Source organism: Dermacentor silvarum, chromosome 1 (assembly GCF_013339745.2).
Source record: "Dermacentor silvarum isolate Dsil-2018 chromosome 1, BIME_Dsil_1.4, whole genome shotgun sequence".
Lineage (NCBI taxonomy): Eukaryota > Metazoa > Arthropoda > Arachnida > Ixodida > Ixodidae > Dermacentor > Dermacentor silvarum.
The window spans coordinates 334,188,149-334,202,486 of record NC_051154.1 but is presented as its reverse complement, the minus strand read 5'-3'; the positions used below and the strand labels follow the sequence as shown (position 1 = coordinate 334,202,486).

At 47.1% G+C, this 14,338-nt stretch overlaps 1 non-coding gene across 1 annotated transcript; it reads right to left on the bottom strand.

Moving 5' to 3' along the window:
* Positions 1-5,546: 5,546 nt before the first annotated feature.
* Positions 5,547-5,619, bottom strand: Trnar-ccg (transfer RNA arginine (anticodon CCG)). The gene has a single exon. It is a non-coding gene; the product is annotated as a tRNA-Arg (tRNA).
* Positions 5,620-14,338: the final 8,719 nt, after the last annotated feature.

Genomic DNA, 14,338 nt, shown 5'->3' with positions numbered 1-14,338 from the left:
CCCTAAAACGATGTAAGCGCGTGCTCGTAAAGGCGCTCGCTTGAGTAAGATGCTGCCACCACGCGGAACGCGCTGACCTAGCAACAATGGCAGTGCAGGACACCATCAAATATGTTTGCGTGAGCGAGAAGCCAAAGGGAGACCAGAAGCCGTGGAAAGCATGAAGAAGATTCTGCAGTGGTTGGCGTCCTTGTCGACACCAGCTGCTGCTGCTGCCCGCCCGTGTTTGCCAATGTGCACACGGGCGGCAGCAAAATTTCCAAAGCCAAAATAGATTGACAACAAAAAGATACGATGACACGTATGCACATCTCATGAGTTTTAAATGCGAAAACACTTACCATTGAATTTATCATTGTTTATCAAACATTGAATTTATCATTGAACGCCGCCGAGTGGTCCAAAAATTATTGTGCTGCGAGGTATGTTTTCGAGTTTGACTATTAAATTGGTTCACGTTATTTTTTTTACTGTTTCTGCGACAGCACGTTCGCTGTAGACGTAAATGATTCTGACGATATTGCTGAGAAATCAAGGACGCCGCATGCCAGGGACGTCGGGCGCGACGAGAGACCACGGAAGCAGCTGCGGCCACCAACGGTTCATCGACGCGACGCGCCGCAGCGTCACCTGTCCGTACCTGCTCCTTCGAGGCGGGCTTGTGACGTCGCGTGGCAGGCAATGGGAATTTAGGTGGCGTTTATATGCTACCGGCGCCGCGGGCTTTTTCGCTCAATGGGCCATTTACAGCTTCGCATACAAAAAGCGTACAATGACTCGGAGAGCTAATCAGATGGCGAAAGCCATCAAGTGAAGGTTGCGAAGCACGACCAGAGTTATTCAAAACGCTCACACTTCCCAAAAATAAAATTCAGCGAAGCGCTAGAAAATGTACCAATATTTTAACCTAGTGTCTTCGAATGTACGGTTGACTTTCGCAAAAAAAAAGTCACTTAAATCATGTGCTACTCTCGACTTGATACGCATTCCTTGTTTCTGGAGGTACACGTTTCCTCCCCAAGACATATAGTGTGGAATTCAAATAGAAAGTCATTCATTGAATGAAAAATCTACCGATATCCATGACTAATGAGGATTTTTTCAAAGGCAGCGAAATGGCTTTAAGCACTTTAAGAGAAAGGGCCTTCAATATACTCCTGAGGTGCCAGTAAATTGGAAAATCCTGTTTGTAGAAATTCTTCTGATGTTTCACCGAATCATGATTGCTGGGCATATCATCTAAGATAAAAAAAACCTATCCTATTCAATTGACACCTCTGAAGATTACTAATAAGAACAATTACTTTTTTGTACCTGTTGCCATCACTAAAGAAATCCTGCACTCGCCACATTTAGAGATGCTCTCCGCATTCTTTACGCGTTCGAGACAGTCCGGATTGTCTTAAGGAGTTATTGGTTTCGTGTGCAAAATTTTTTTTAATAAGTGAAAAAGCGGAATAACGCTTCCCCGAGTTATGCAAGGAAGAATAATATGAAAGAAAGATTCACTGTCGTTCTGTACGTACACAATTTCAGGCATAGTTTTGAGAAATTAGAGGCGACATATGTTGTAAATGTGTTTTTTTCTTTCACAGCACGTTTGCGCATTAGTGTAGATGCGCGTCTCGAAATCATTCATTGGAAGTGGAATCTGAAGAATACCAAACGCCAAGAAATTTGTACCAAATTCTGTTGAATTAGTTTGCCGTATATCATGGTAATGCAACAAAGTGTTCATCACACAAACAGGATGATGTTTTAGAGACTCGGCCAACCAATTTTTGACACCAGTTTTTTTTTTTTCTAATGCAATGTAAAGCTTCCAGGGGAGAGTGGGCAATTCTACAGTGATAACGGGGAACACGTTGTGGAACATATTTTTCTTTCTGCAGTATCGAAGTGTTTATAAGCGTCGCACGCTAAAAACATGCTGTAATCGACGACAGGTGGGCGTGATAGTGATCCTACGCCGGCATAGGTGGGACATGTTACGATATGCCATGACTCCATTATTATGCATTTTGTATGGAATGTAGTGTTAGCACCAAGTGGCCGTGGTTAATGACTCCATTATTCAATGGCATTTTGTATCTCACCGCTGATTGCGATACTCCCTAATGCGAAATTGGAGCGCAACTCTATACGTGTTTTCATTTATCGATACATTGGCTTGCGTGGACAATCTGTCTCGTACGGCACGTTGCAAACTTAGCGAAGTGTGGCGCGACTGCCTCGCCGATTGACCTCACCTGGAGTACACATGTCTCCAGGTGAGCTCCAGGGGAACTCATTTGAATTGAGAATATGTTTCAGTTCACTGCTGGTAAATCATGGGGACCATCCGTGCACTTTATGTTACAGGTATGCACGGCACTCTTTCTCACATTTCTTCGATACAGTCTTTCAATCTTGTCCAACACATACATGCAAGACTAATATCCTTCCACTACAGTGTGTACAAGCCCAAGCAGTTCGGACATGTCTTGGCCTCCCGATATGTTCTTCGACAGCTGCGACGATTGTCATTGCATAGGAGCATCCGATCACCGCCATATCGTGGTTGAGACGCTAAGAGTGCACATTCGACACTTTCACGGCTACCATCCCACCATGTAACGGTATGCCAGCGCGACGACCACAGCCTACATTCTGTGCAATGACGCTGCCTAGCAGAACGCCTCTAACGCTGATTGTAGCCACTCGTAATTCTGCATCAGCATTCATAGTCACCTAACTAAAAAGTAGGGCCGGACCAGTCACATGGTCCTCACAAGTGGTTCTCGTACATCGTCCGCGTATACTTCCTTAGCCATAGGGTAAGCCATGAGCCTTCCTTAGCCATGAGGGTAAGCAGCGCGGGTTATGCAGGCACAGCTTCAGGCGCACATCACTTGTGAGTCGCATACGTCGACATCGACACATGTACGTACCATCTTGCTGGCCATAGATGCGAGCCTCCGTCCTGCGGATGCTGTTGCTGTTGCTGCTGTAGGCTGGTCGGTGGCTGCTAATGATGATGCTGCTGCTGCTGCCGGGACGGCTCAGGCTGCTGCTGTTGTGAGGACAGCGGTGGCGGCATTTGCTGCGGCTGATGCTGTTGCGTTTGCAACTAGGCCGCGCTACGGTCGCTTGAAACGTTTGGCTTCGGCGTGTACAAATTGCTGCGCCCAGTGGGCGTCTTCGCTGGTGGCTCTCCCGACGTCTTTGTCTTTGTTGCCGCTTTGCTTTCCGGCTCCTCCCGTATCGTCTTACGGGTGCTAGATGACTTGTCAGTCTCCACGGTTTCTTCCTCTTCTACCGAGAGCACTTCACTTTGCCTTCAGGCTTCTCGACCTCATCGACGCCGCTTTCCGGTGCAAAGTTCGCGTTTCATTAGCAGGGACGTACTCGCATTTGCTGGCTGGGGCGTCGATAGGGGTGCCAGTTCATCGCGACGTGCGCTAGCAATCTTCTCGACCTCAACCTCGTGCATGTGCTCTGAAAGGTCCTCGCTCCGCACGGGCCCTGCGACGCTTGCATACGTCCTCGAGCATCCACTCTCGTCGTGTCCAAAGCGCCGATACACAGCGCCACGCGGGATACGGCATTCTCTCCGGATGTGACCCATACCGTGGCCGCGTAGACAAAGTGGTGCCCTCCCCCGCACCACAACAAGCGTGATATCCCCGACAGTCCGTAGTTGATGTGAAAAGTCGTCCACCGTGATGCCCGGTTTAGCTTGAGGCTCACCATACGTGTTGAAGGACCCTTGTCTGTACATCCTTGTACTCGCCACCGCTCTCGCACTATCTAATTTACCTTCCGCAGGAGGCCGACGTCACCTGCACGTCGTTGTCATGGACATTGTACAGCAGCCAAATAATCTTCAGTCGCGTATTCTGGTTACATGGGTCTAATACCATGCAACGGTGATTCTTGACTGCTAAATCGCCGACAGCGAGCATCTTCTTTACCTGAGCACCCTTCAGTGTAACTGCCCAAACGAGATTCGTTTGGTACGCCCCCAACGCGACCACCTCGGGGAGCATAGCAAAATGAGTAAGTGCGTCCCTCAATTCCTCGACGCGGTATGCGCACGCCTTGATGTCTGCGTGCAAAAAAAAAAACCGTACGCAGTGCTGCATCACCTGATGACCGGCGTCGTTTCTTCAATAGTCGTGTTACCGCGGCCATGCTGGTCTGCAACATTTCTCGAGCGGAGCTCGACGCGGCCGGAAATGGAATCGACTGCACCACAAGCCCATTAGGCAACGAGGACATGCAGAAGTATCAGCTGCAAGCACATAAACGGAAAAGCTTCACGAGTAAAAAACATTTATCATGCCCACGACAGACTCGAACCTGCAATCTCCTGATCCGGAATCAGGCACCTTACGAACAAAAAAACTTAGGCCTCGCGGACATGCAGAAGTAGCAGCTGTAAGCCCATGAACAGGAATGCTGCATGAGTGAAAAAAATTATCACATCCGCGACAGGACTGGCACCTGCAATCTCCTGATCCGGAATCGGGCGCCTTATCCATTTGGCCACGCCGACTTCTTTTCCTCTTTATTCCCTGGCTTTCACACACAACATTTCACCAAGCGAACAGTCGCAATAAGAACACAAAGAGTTTAATGTACCTTAGGTGAAGCCGTACCCAACCATCATCCTGCTGGATGCTTGTACTTATAATTCGCGCAAATCCACCAGCGGCTCTACACTTGAGAGCCACTCGGGAGCTTCCGCTAACGTTTTATCCATTCCAACAAACCAGTGCATGCTCTCACGAAAATCAAGTCATACAGGCCGTGCATCCTTGTCAACGTAATATCCTGCCATTCTGGACCGCCATATAGAGTGGATGCGCATTAGCATAATTCAAATCAAAAGGCACACCATCCTCGTTATCTTCGCTTAAGTACCTAATGCCATACGGGTCAAGTGGAAATTCTTTCCGTAGTGTTCTTTGTAATACATCCCAAAAATAGACCCATTCCCAACATTGTAAAAAATATGATCGATTGTTTCTGGCTGCTTGCAAATTAAACAGTGCGATCCCCACTCTAAAAATAATTTCTTTCCCTCCCAAAACTTCTTAACTGGTAATGTTCATGTGTGTAATTTAAAAAAAAGAAAGTTTTTGTTCCTGGCGGCACTTGCATTTTCCTTCACTTTTTAAAACATCGCTGCCTGGACCTTCCGCTCTACGAGGACCTGTACAAGGGCACCGCGAACAGTTTTTTTCGTTTCATACTGGACAGGTAATCGTTGGAAAACCGCCCTGATAGAAATCTTACACTCGATACTGCCGGAAGCAGAATGATCCATTAGGCCACGCGGATATGCAGAAGTAGCAGCTACATGCCCATAAACAATGCTGCACGAGTAAAAAAAGAAAAAAAAACACCTTGAAAACTCGGCGTCCGTGAAGGACTACAAAGAACCTGCCATTTCCTGATCCGATATAATGCGTCAAATCCCCACGGCCTCACGTATAGGAACCACCAGGCGTTCCATAAAACTAATGATTTACCACGCAGCAAGCAAAAAAAAAAAAAAATCACGTCCGCGACAGGACTCGAACCTGCAATCTCCTGATCCGGAATCAGGCGCCTTATCCATTAGGCCACGCGGACATGCACGAGTCGCAGCATCTCCATATCAATAAAACATTCGGGAAATGAAGGTTTTCCCATAAGCCCATAATATGTTGCACTCAAACTGATACCCGGCGTAACATTTTAAGGCGTAAATCTTTGTTTCATGCGGTATCGCTTACAGTAAGTTTTCGCGGATGCGCGAGAATAATGTGCTTCAGCGACGAAGAAGAAGATGAGAAACATAATCTTATTCATTGATGACTTCTTTCCAAGTCATTTTCGTTTGTTTATCGCAAATCCTCCGTTGTGGAAGAGTTGCTATAAAAGTTTTCTTCCTGCGTGGTCTAGTGTAACCTTTCCCCGTGACAGTCGTCTTCATTTAAAATTCCCCATAATGACGCTGGAGCGATATGGAGGAAAGCTGAAGCTTTCGCGAAACACGGGATATCTTAAGATCTGACAACATCCACAAAACGGAGAATATTTACGAGTATTCAGCGCTATTTATTTGAATGCGCCAGAAGATGCCACGCGTTGCTTGATGAACATTGTTCACTTCGGTAGACATCTCTATCTTCCCAGAGCATCTCCCAGTTCTATTTTCGCACCAAACACTTGAACAATTTAGGACAAGAAGTCGTGCCTGTCCAGTAATTTTATCACAACACACATTTTTGTTATGTGGCCTAAAAATTATATCACAGCTTTCGCGTAGTGCTGACTGCCAAACTGTATGCAGCACGCTGGCTATATATCATACCAACCCGCCGTGGTTGCCAAGTTGATTTGACGTTGCGCTGCAAAAGATGAATTTGCGGATTCAAATCCCCGTCACGGCGTCCGCGTTTCGATTAGAGCAACAGCAACCACAGCAGTGTATCGTGCATAGGGTGCACGTTGGATTACTACGGCGTGACTCATATTCAGATCGTGATTTTACACAGAAAAATATCCATCATGCCATCTCCATGCAGCTCCCCCTGAAGATGGCGCTATAAATTGTCCACGTGTTCAATGGGAAACTTATGAAACTCGTGCAAGCTACACCCCTTGACCGAGCCGAGGTGCAAACCGGCAGTGAACCATGCAGTCCCGGCTTGCCAAGTGATTTCAGCCTGACTGCGCAGTTCCTTGTGTACTTAGCTCTTTTCCTGGTTTCTGTGACATAAGCGGGTAACTAAGAGACATCAATCATGACACGATACGCATCTGGCATATTGCGGATCGCCTAGTCCCCAGGTGGCTGGAAGACGAGAAGCTCGGTGATCGTCGCCATGCGGCTATTCAGTAAAGTGAAAGAATTCATTTCGTTTTCCTGCGAAAACTGAACAGCGAAATCCGCTGTGCTGTCACAAATAATTGAAACCCTGCTAAATGGTTTTCCCCCTTTAATATCTATCAGGACGGCATGCTCCAGAGGAGAGCTGCTTTAAAACTGAGGCCTACATCAAGCGTCCTTTTGCGGTGTCTCGGACCTGAGCTATACAAGTATTCAACTATTGCTCATGCGCTCTCCGTTTATCACTTTAAGCTTTTAAAGAAGCTTCCATTGCTTTGCTACGCACCCAGATGTGTACCCTCAAGAAAGATGTGTGTAGTATGTGCACCGAATGATCGAAGTTGTCAGACTAGTGCTGCTCGTGGAAAAATCAAGGTCCATTAAATGGGTCGCGAAGCGTGGAACGAAAAGCGTGCTAATACTTATTACCAGAGATATCCGTTAATGGCGCACGATTGACGCGCGACTAGGTGAGGGGGGTGTGGGGGACAAACACTGAAACTAGAAAAACTATGCGAAAAATTATGTTCGAAAATTTTTCATCAAAATACTGTCACACCTCTAAATATACCGTTTCGAATATTTTTGTTGTACTAATAACAACAAATGTTTTTCATGATTTATTCCTTCTTGGTGACCCCTACCAAACAGTAACTCTGGCGCAAGACTTGGCAAAACTGCGCAAGCCAGCTACTTTTGCGGAATGGCGTTGCTCACTTCAACGCGGCGGTTTCGTACGAGCTTTCTTGAAGCGAAGCTTGCATTGGCTCACAAGTTTCGGTGGATGCTGAGCACAAGGTCGCGGGATCGAATCCCGGCCACGGCGGCCGCATTTCGATGGGGGCGAAATGCGAAAACACCCGCGTACTTTAGGCGCACGTTAAAGAACCCCAGGTGGTCCAAATTTCCGGAGTCCCCCACTACCGCGTGCCTCATAATCAGATCGTGATTTTGGCACGAAAAACCCCATAATTTATTTAGTTTCGGTGGCGTTGTCATGGTCACGCAAAAGAAAATGTCACAATTGCGCCCGAAAGGCGAAGCATCAATTGCGATATCAAATTAATAGAGAGCTATAAGGAGTAGGGATACTAGTTTTATCGCCTGCATAAACTTGGCATATTCGCTTACTAAATTAACAAGCGTGGTGTCAGCGCGCACAGGTAAACATGAATAGCCTCGATGACCGCAGATAACGACTGTCAAAACTGGGGCGTCAGGAAGCGCGGCCGCCGCAGCGAGCGAAGGTTCGTGGTGTCTATCGCTTCAACGGAAACTGAGCGGCGTACGCACAACGCATACAAAGGTCAGAGCCGTGTGAGATCGCTTTCAAAATACGGTGCGCGCGCTGACACAGGCGCAAATACAGCTGGCACAGGCGCAAAGTGCAAGAACGCATTTGTTGGCAAAGTAGAAGCCGCCCCCCCTCCCTCCCACCCTCCCTCCCACGCTGCCTTCCCGCTTTGCTCCTTTCGCATGGGAGATTGCATCGCCAGTTACCCTTGCTCCCGGTTGCAAGATACGCATTTGTTGACGAAGCACAGCGTATCCCCTTCCTTCCCTCACTCGCGCATACGGCGCGCGGGGACGATTTTATCACCCTTGGACTTTATACGGAACCTCACAGCGACGGCAGAAATCCGCTTGAAGTGTCCGTGTAATTGCTATCGCAATGAAAAACCCGGCAGCCCCACAGTAGACCAGCTCTTCCAGCTGCGCCGGCGCTGGATCACGTGACGTGAGCGGCATATCAGGGTCATCTGGTTTGTCGCGGGGAGGGAAAGGGCGTTGGCGCGCGCTCTGCCGGGCTTCCGTCGCCTCAGACCAGTCTCGGCGATCGGTTGGCGACCACCGCATGGTGCGTTCCGCCGAGGTGCCGCCTGCGTTTGTGCAACGGCGCCACATACTCGCTCGTCGTCCACGAGCCGATTCTAGCGTGAGGGCTTCCGAAGCCCAGGCGAAGCGTCAGCGAAGAGCCACGGACACCGAGTTGCGAGAGCGCGATGTTGAGGCCGAACGTCACCGAAGAGCAGCCGACCCCGACTTGCGGGAGCGCGATTTTGAGGCCAAACGTCAACATCGTCTTGCCCTCCAGGAACCCGACAACGGTGGTGCACGCCTCGGCAACGCTAGCATCAACTTCCCCGGTGCGATGGCGCGATTTCAACGCGAGTTTCTCAACCGGAACTTCAGAGCCTGTTGAAGAGCGTGTAACCGGTTGTGGTTCGAGCACAACGTGATACTTCGCTCCGCGGAACACCGAAGAAACACATAAGCTTCGCTTACCCCCATTTTTAAGTAGGGGAAGGGGTTGGCCATTTTATATTTCCTTGCGTGTTTGTTCAAAGTGTAGCGTCCGCTTCACATTAAACTTTGCGTGACCTAGCACATGACATTCATTCGCGAAAGGTGTGAGTGCAGGCTTTTTCTTATCGTGCAAGTTCACGGCTGCGGCATCCGACGCGCTGCCTCTTGTCGTGACGATAAATGCAGAACGCTCCCCGAAGAAACGACGCGCTATGTTCACTTCACTATGCGTAACACAGGCTCTGAGTGTCCGACGGACAGGAAAATTAGTAAGTCTAATGTGATAATGCGGGGCAACGTTGTTTTGTCTGATAACTCTTGGATATCAATACATGGTATCGCACGGAATTTCGAATGATTCTTTGAAAAGGTTTGGCATAAGTTTCTGTACTAAAGGACTGTACGTGTGCTGGCCATAATACTTTTCCTCCATTGAAACATATGTTTCATTTCGTCAGTTACCGAATGCAACCGCCTTTCGTCGGTTGCATTCATCTGGGTCGATAAAAGTGAAGTTGCTTTTAGAACCTCTGTGGCACTGTCATGTATTTCCATACTATTCGCTCACGTTCCTGGGGAACCTGCTGGAGCAATTGTGTCAATACCAACCTAATTATGTTCACAGTGACACATACGCCACTCCTGTAGTTTAATGACACGCTGGCACTAAAGCTGAGTTGAGCAGCACCACGAAATCTCAAAACGTTATTCTCAGTACCACCGAACATCTCGTCATTTATACCATTCCCACATAGCCCTACGTAGCCCCAAAGGAAAAACTGCTGGCGCCATCGAAATGCCGGACGCTAAAAAAAGTCGCACATTCGCGCCAAGCCGCATAAGATTTGGCGTCACTGCCATTTCTGGTTGGGACGTCAACTTTCTTTTCCTTTTTTTAGTGTTGTATTACGTGTTTCGGTACAAAGTAAAGGGCAATTTTTGTGAACGTCGCCCTCTGTACAAAGAGGTGTCGTCCTTTACAGGGTGTTTCTGGGAAGACAAAATTATATTTAAATACAGCCCCTTTGAAATAAAAGGATGGCTCTATCGGAGACATGCCGTCAGTGGGGACGATCTAGGGGTGACGGGTGATACGTGGCAATTAGACACTAATTCACACAATAATTAGCTTTTTATTATTTTGTTTCAGCGGGCTCATCGTAATTGGGAAATTGAAGAGAGGTCTGTCTACATGCTAAACCAACATTTGGAGCAGGAAAAAGGCGATTACCCGTGGAACTGTGGCAGCACGAATTTAGGCGATCAGAGCGTGGGAAACCGAAACTTGGCATCGTCGATTTTCGGAGTTCTGGCAGCCCGCTGGCAGCCAGACGGCAGCGAGCTAGTTTCTGTCCTGGTAGGAAGTCACGTGTGTTGCGAAAGCTTGCTAAAGTTGTTCCTATACACAAAAATGGAGACCGAAACCTGCCTGAAAATTACCGCCCAATATCTGTCCTGAGTGCCATTAATACAGCTTTTGAAAAACTCATCGCGAAACGGGTCATGAATTTTGTCGAAAAAGAATCATTGCTAACACCGAGTCAGCATGGTTTCAGGAGCAAGAGGTCAACCGCCACTGCTATATTATCTTTCTCTGATATTGTAAACACCTACTTAAACAATAATATGATCGTATTAGGTTTGTTCATTGACATTAAAAAACTTTCAATACTGTACATCATGGGATATTACTTCAGAAACTAGAACGTTACGGCTTCCGTGGTGTCTGTCTCGAATTTTTCAGAAGCTATCTCACCAATAGACAACAAAAGGTACGATTTCGCGATGTCGAATCAGATTTTTCTGAGGTCTCAACGGCAGTCCCTCAAGGATCTGTGTTGGCACCCATATTATTTTCATCATACGTGAACGATCTGCCGTTGATATTGCGTAATTTCACTCCTGTTATGTACGCAGATGACACTGCACTCATTTGCGCACATGAGTCTACGCCTGAAGCTTGTAATATAGCTAACGAAGAAATGAAGCTTATCAGTAATTGGTTTCACGCTAATAAGCTGCTACTAAACGTAAAGAAGACAAAATATATGTTAATTCATTCTTCACACAAAGCTATAACTTTCGACTCATGCGTGCTTCAGGTAGAGGGAGAGCCCATTGAACGTGTGAACAGCATAACATATTTAGGTGTTGTAATAGACCATCATTTAAACTGGAAAATGCATATTGATTCGCTATGTAAAAAGCTCAGCACTGTTTGCTTTGTGATATTTAAATGTCGCCAGTTTTTCGATGTACCAACTTTGAGAACCATCTATTTTGCTCTTTTTCATAGTCAGATATCATACTGTATAGAGTCGTGGGGCCATACGTATGAATCCTACCTAAGGCCACTTGTAGTGCTGCAGAAGCGAGCAATTCGGTTTCTGTCAAGTTCAAGTTATGCAGCCCCAACAAAGCCGCTTTTTAACAACTATCAAATCATGCCCCTTAAACTGCTAATAAACTATAAAACCACAATTATGGTGTATAACTGTATAACTAACAATTGTCCAGTTCACCACTCATCATTCTTGTCTTCCCGGTTCCCAACAAGAGGCTACGAAGCCGGGAACTTCCTACAGCCTCTTGTAAAAAATGTATATGGCAAAAGGCGGCTTCCTAGCATTGGTTGTACTTTGTGGAACAGTCTTCCTGTGCACGTAAAACAAAGTAAATACTTTTTTCTTATGCTGAAACGCCATTACAAAGACCTGTTTTAACGTTGAATTATAGTTACAATACAAGTTGTCTGCTACCTGCATGAACACACAACTGTAGAAATCGATATTGTATAAATATAAACCTCTGTTATTATTCATGTATGGATCCAAACTAGCTTTATGCTAAGGATCCAGATGCTTCTCATGTATTTTCGTCATTTTTGTATCCTTCTGGCAAATAAATTCAATTCAATTCAATTCAAAATCCCAAGACAACCTGAAACTGTCCGAAGTTAGCAAAATCGAACGCCCGGACAGCTGGCCTAGGGATAAACGTAAACATACTGCCAGCATGGCAGCTGCCTTTGACAAGGCGGGCGCGCGGTCGGCATAGTCGACCCGTTTATGCGTTGCGAACTTGAAAATATATAGTTGCATTCGGGGGATACGATGACTTTCGTGAGATGTCGCGCGACTCGATACAGGGCGTGCACTGGGTCAACTTCACTTTTGAGAGCGAAACAAACGGCCTGCGACGCGTCCAATGCGAAGACGCGAAATCCAGCCTACCCCGAAACCGCTCGCTCGAGGATGCCTGCTCGCAGCGATCACGTCGCCCACGGGCGACATTGATGAGTTCACGTTTTGTCATCATTTGACACGACACGAAAATGCAGGATATGAGGTATTTGTTATACCCATAAGATTTCGTGCCAACCGGCTTGGGCTTCTCTTGAGGATGTCCCAAAAGAATACTGCATCCCAGCAGTATATGTGGTCGCGGGCATGCAGAAGTAGCAGCTGCAAGCCCATAAACTGGAATGCTGCATGAGTAAAAAAAAATGCTCGGCCTTTACACGCTGTGGAGGCGGTTGACCAGCGAAGCAGTAAAGGGGCGGCCACGGTGTTTATCTTAAGGTTATCACGCGGGTATATTAAATTGTTATTGAACAGTGTTACGCAGTTATGTGTCACATTACGCGCCCCTTTATGCCGAGCAATGAAGACACAGACACGTTGGGCGTTGGTGGCACGACTGCGGCGGTAGGATGCGAGCTATTCCTCGGCTGCATCATTGCTCGGAGAGAATACTGCTGCGAAATAGGAACGACGTCACCGACCGCGCAGCCGACACGCATCCCCAAACTGTGGCAGGCTGCGCTACGTTGCGAAAGACCAGCGAAGCAGTAAAGGGGCGGCCACGGTGCATCTTAACTGCGCTTCCCTTCTCTTGGTATCCATTCTGTAACCCTAATGGTCCACCGGTTATCCATCCTACGTATTACATGGCCTGCCCAGCTCCATTTCTTCCGCTTATGTCAACTAGAATATCGTCTACCCCCGTTTGTTCTCTGATCCACACCGCTCTCTTCCTGTCTCTTAACGTTACTCCTAAGATTTTTCGTTCCATTAAAGCTTCTTTGTCAACCTCCAAGTTTCTGCCCCGTATGTTAGCACCGGTAGAATGCAATGAGTACACTTTTCTTTTCAATGACAGTGGTAAGCTCCCAGCAGGATTTATGCCTGTATGCACTCCAACCCATTCTTCTGTAAATTTCTTTCTCATTAGGGTCCCCTGTGAGTAATTGACCGCCCCAGATTCTAGAGGCTGCCTGAGCCAATGAACATTAGACACAGACCCAATTCTTGTCGATGAAGGTCCTCAATCATTTGTTGTTGTTGCTCAATAGGACAATGCACTGCAAACCGAAGGTTGCTGAGATATTCGCCATCGTCCCAGTCTAAGACTTGAATACTTCTTCTAAGGCGCTGTGCCTGACCCCTTCTTGATAGGTACTTTTCGAACCGTAGAATCCTATTTGCCTCAATGAGATTACGCAATGCATCACTGCGACTGAATCGAATGTAACTGCCACTCCGCAGATTTCTCGCTGATTGTGGCGGTCCATCGTAGATACCCCTTCCTGAACGCCTGTTCTCGACTGAAGCAAGTGTTGTCCTGACTGAAATTATCTGCTGAAAGCAATAATGGGTCTGAACGACGCTCTCTGGTACACGAGGCATTGCGTATAAAGGGCGCAAGTTTTTCAAGCAATTGCTGCCAGTCATACAAGGTTCGCCTGACCATAGGTTAGTGAGGTCCCCTAGTTGCAGTCAGGGTAAAAGCCCAAACTTCGACGCAGTAGCGATAACATAGAGCTAATGAATGAAACCGTAACTAGGTTGATCTCAGGCTGCAACCAGTAGGTAAGCTCTCCCAAGAAACGACCTAATAAAGAAACGGCAAAACATGAAACAACTCAAGAGACAGATAGATTCGCTGCGTCAAAAGACAAGAAGAAAGTAAGGGATATTCCGTGGGAAAAATTGAGGAAGCCATTGGACGCCATGAAATCTCTAGGCATTGTTGCGTATAACTCCGCCCCAATTATTTTTTTTTCTCGCGCATGCACACCTGTGAGAGCGCAAGGCCCTCCTGGACACGGGCGGATGTTTCGCCTAGGCATATACAGTATCGCTGTAATAAATAAGTAAAAAAAAAACA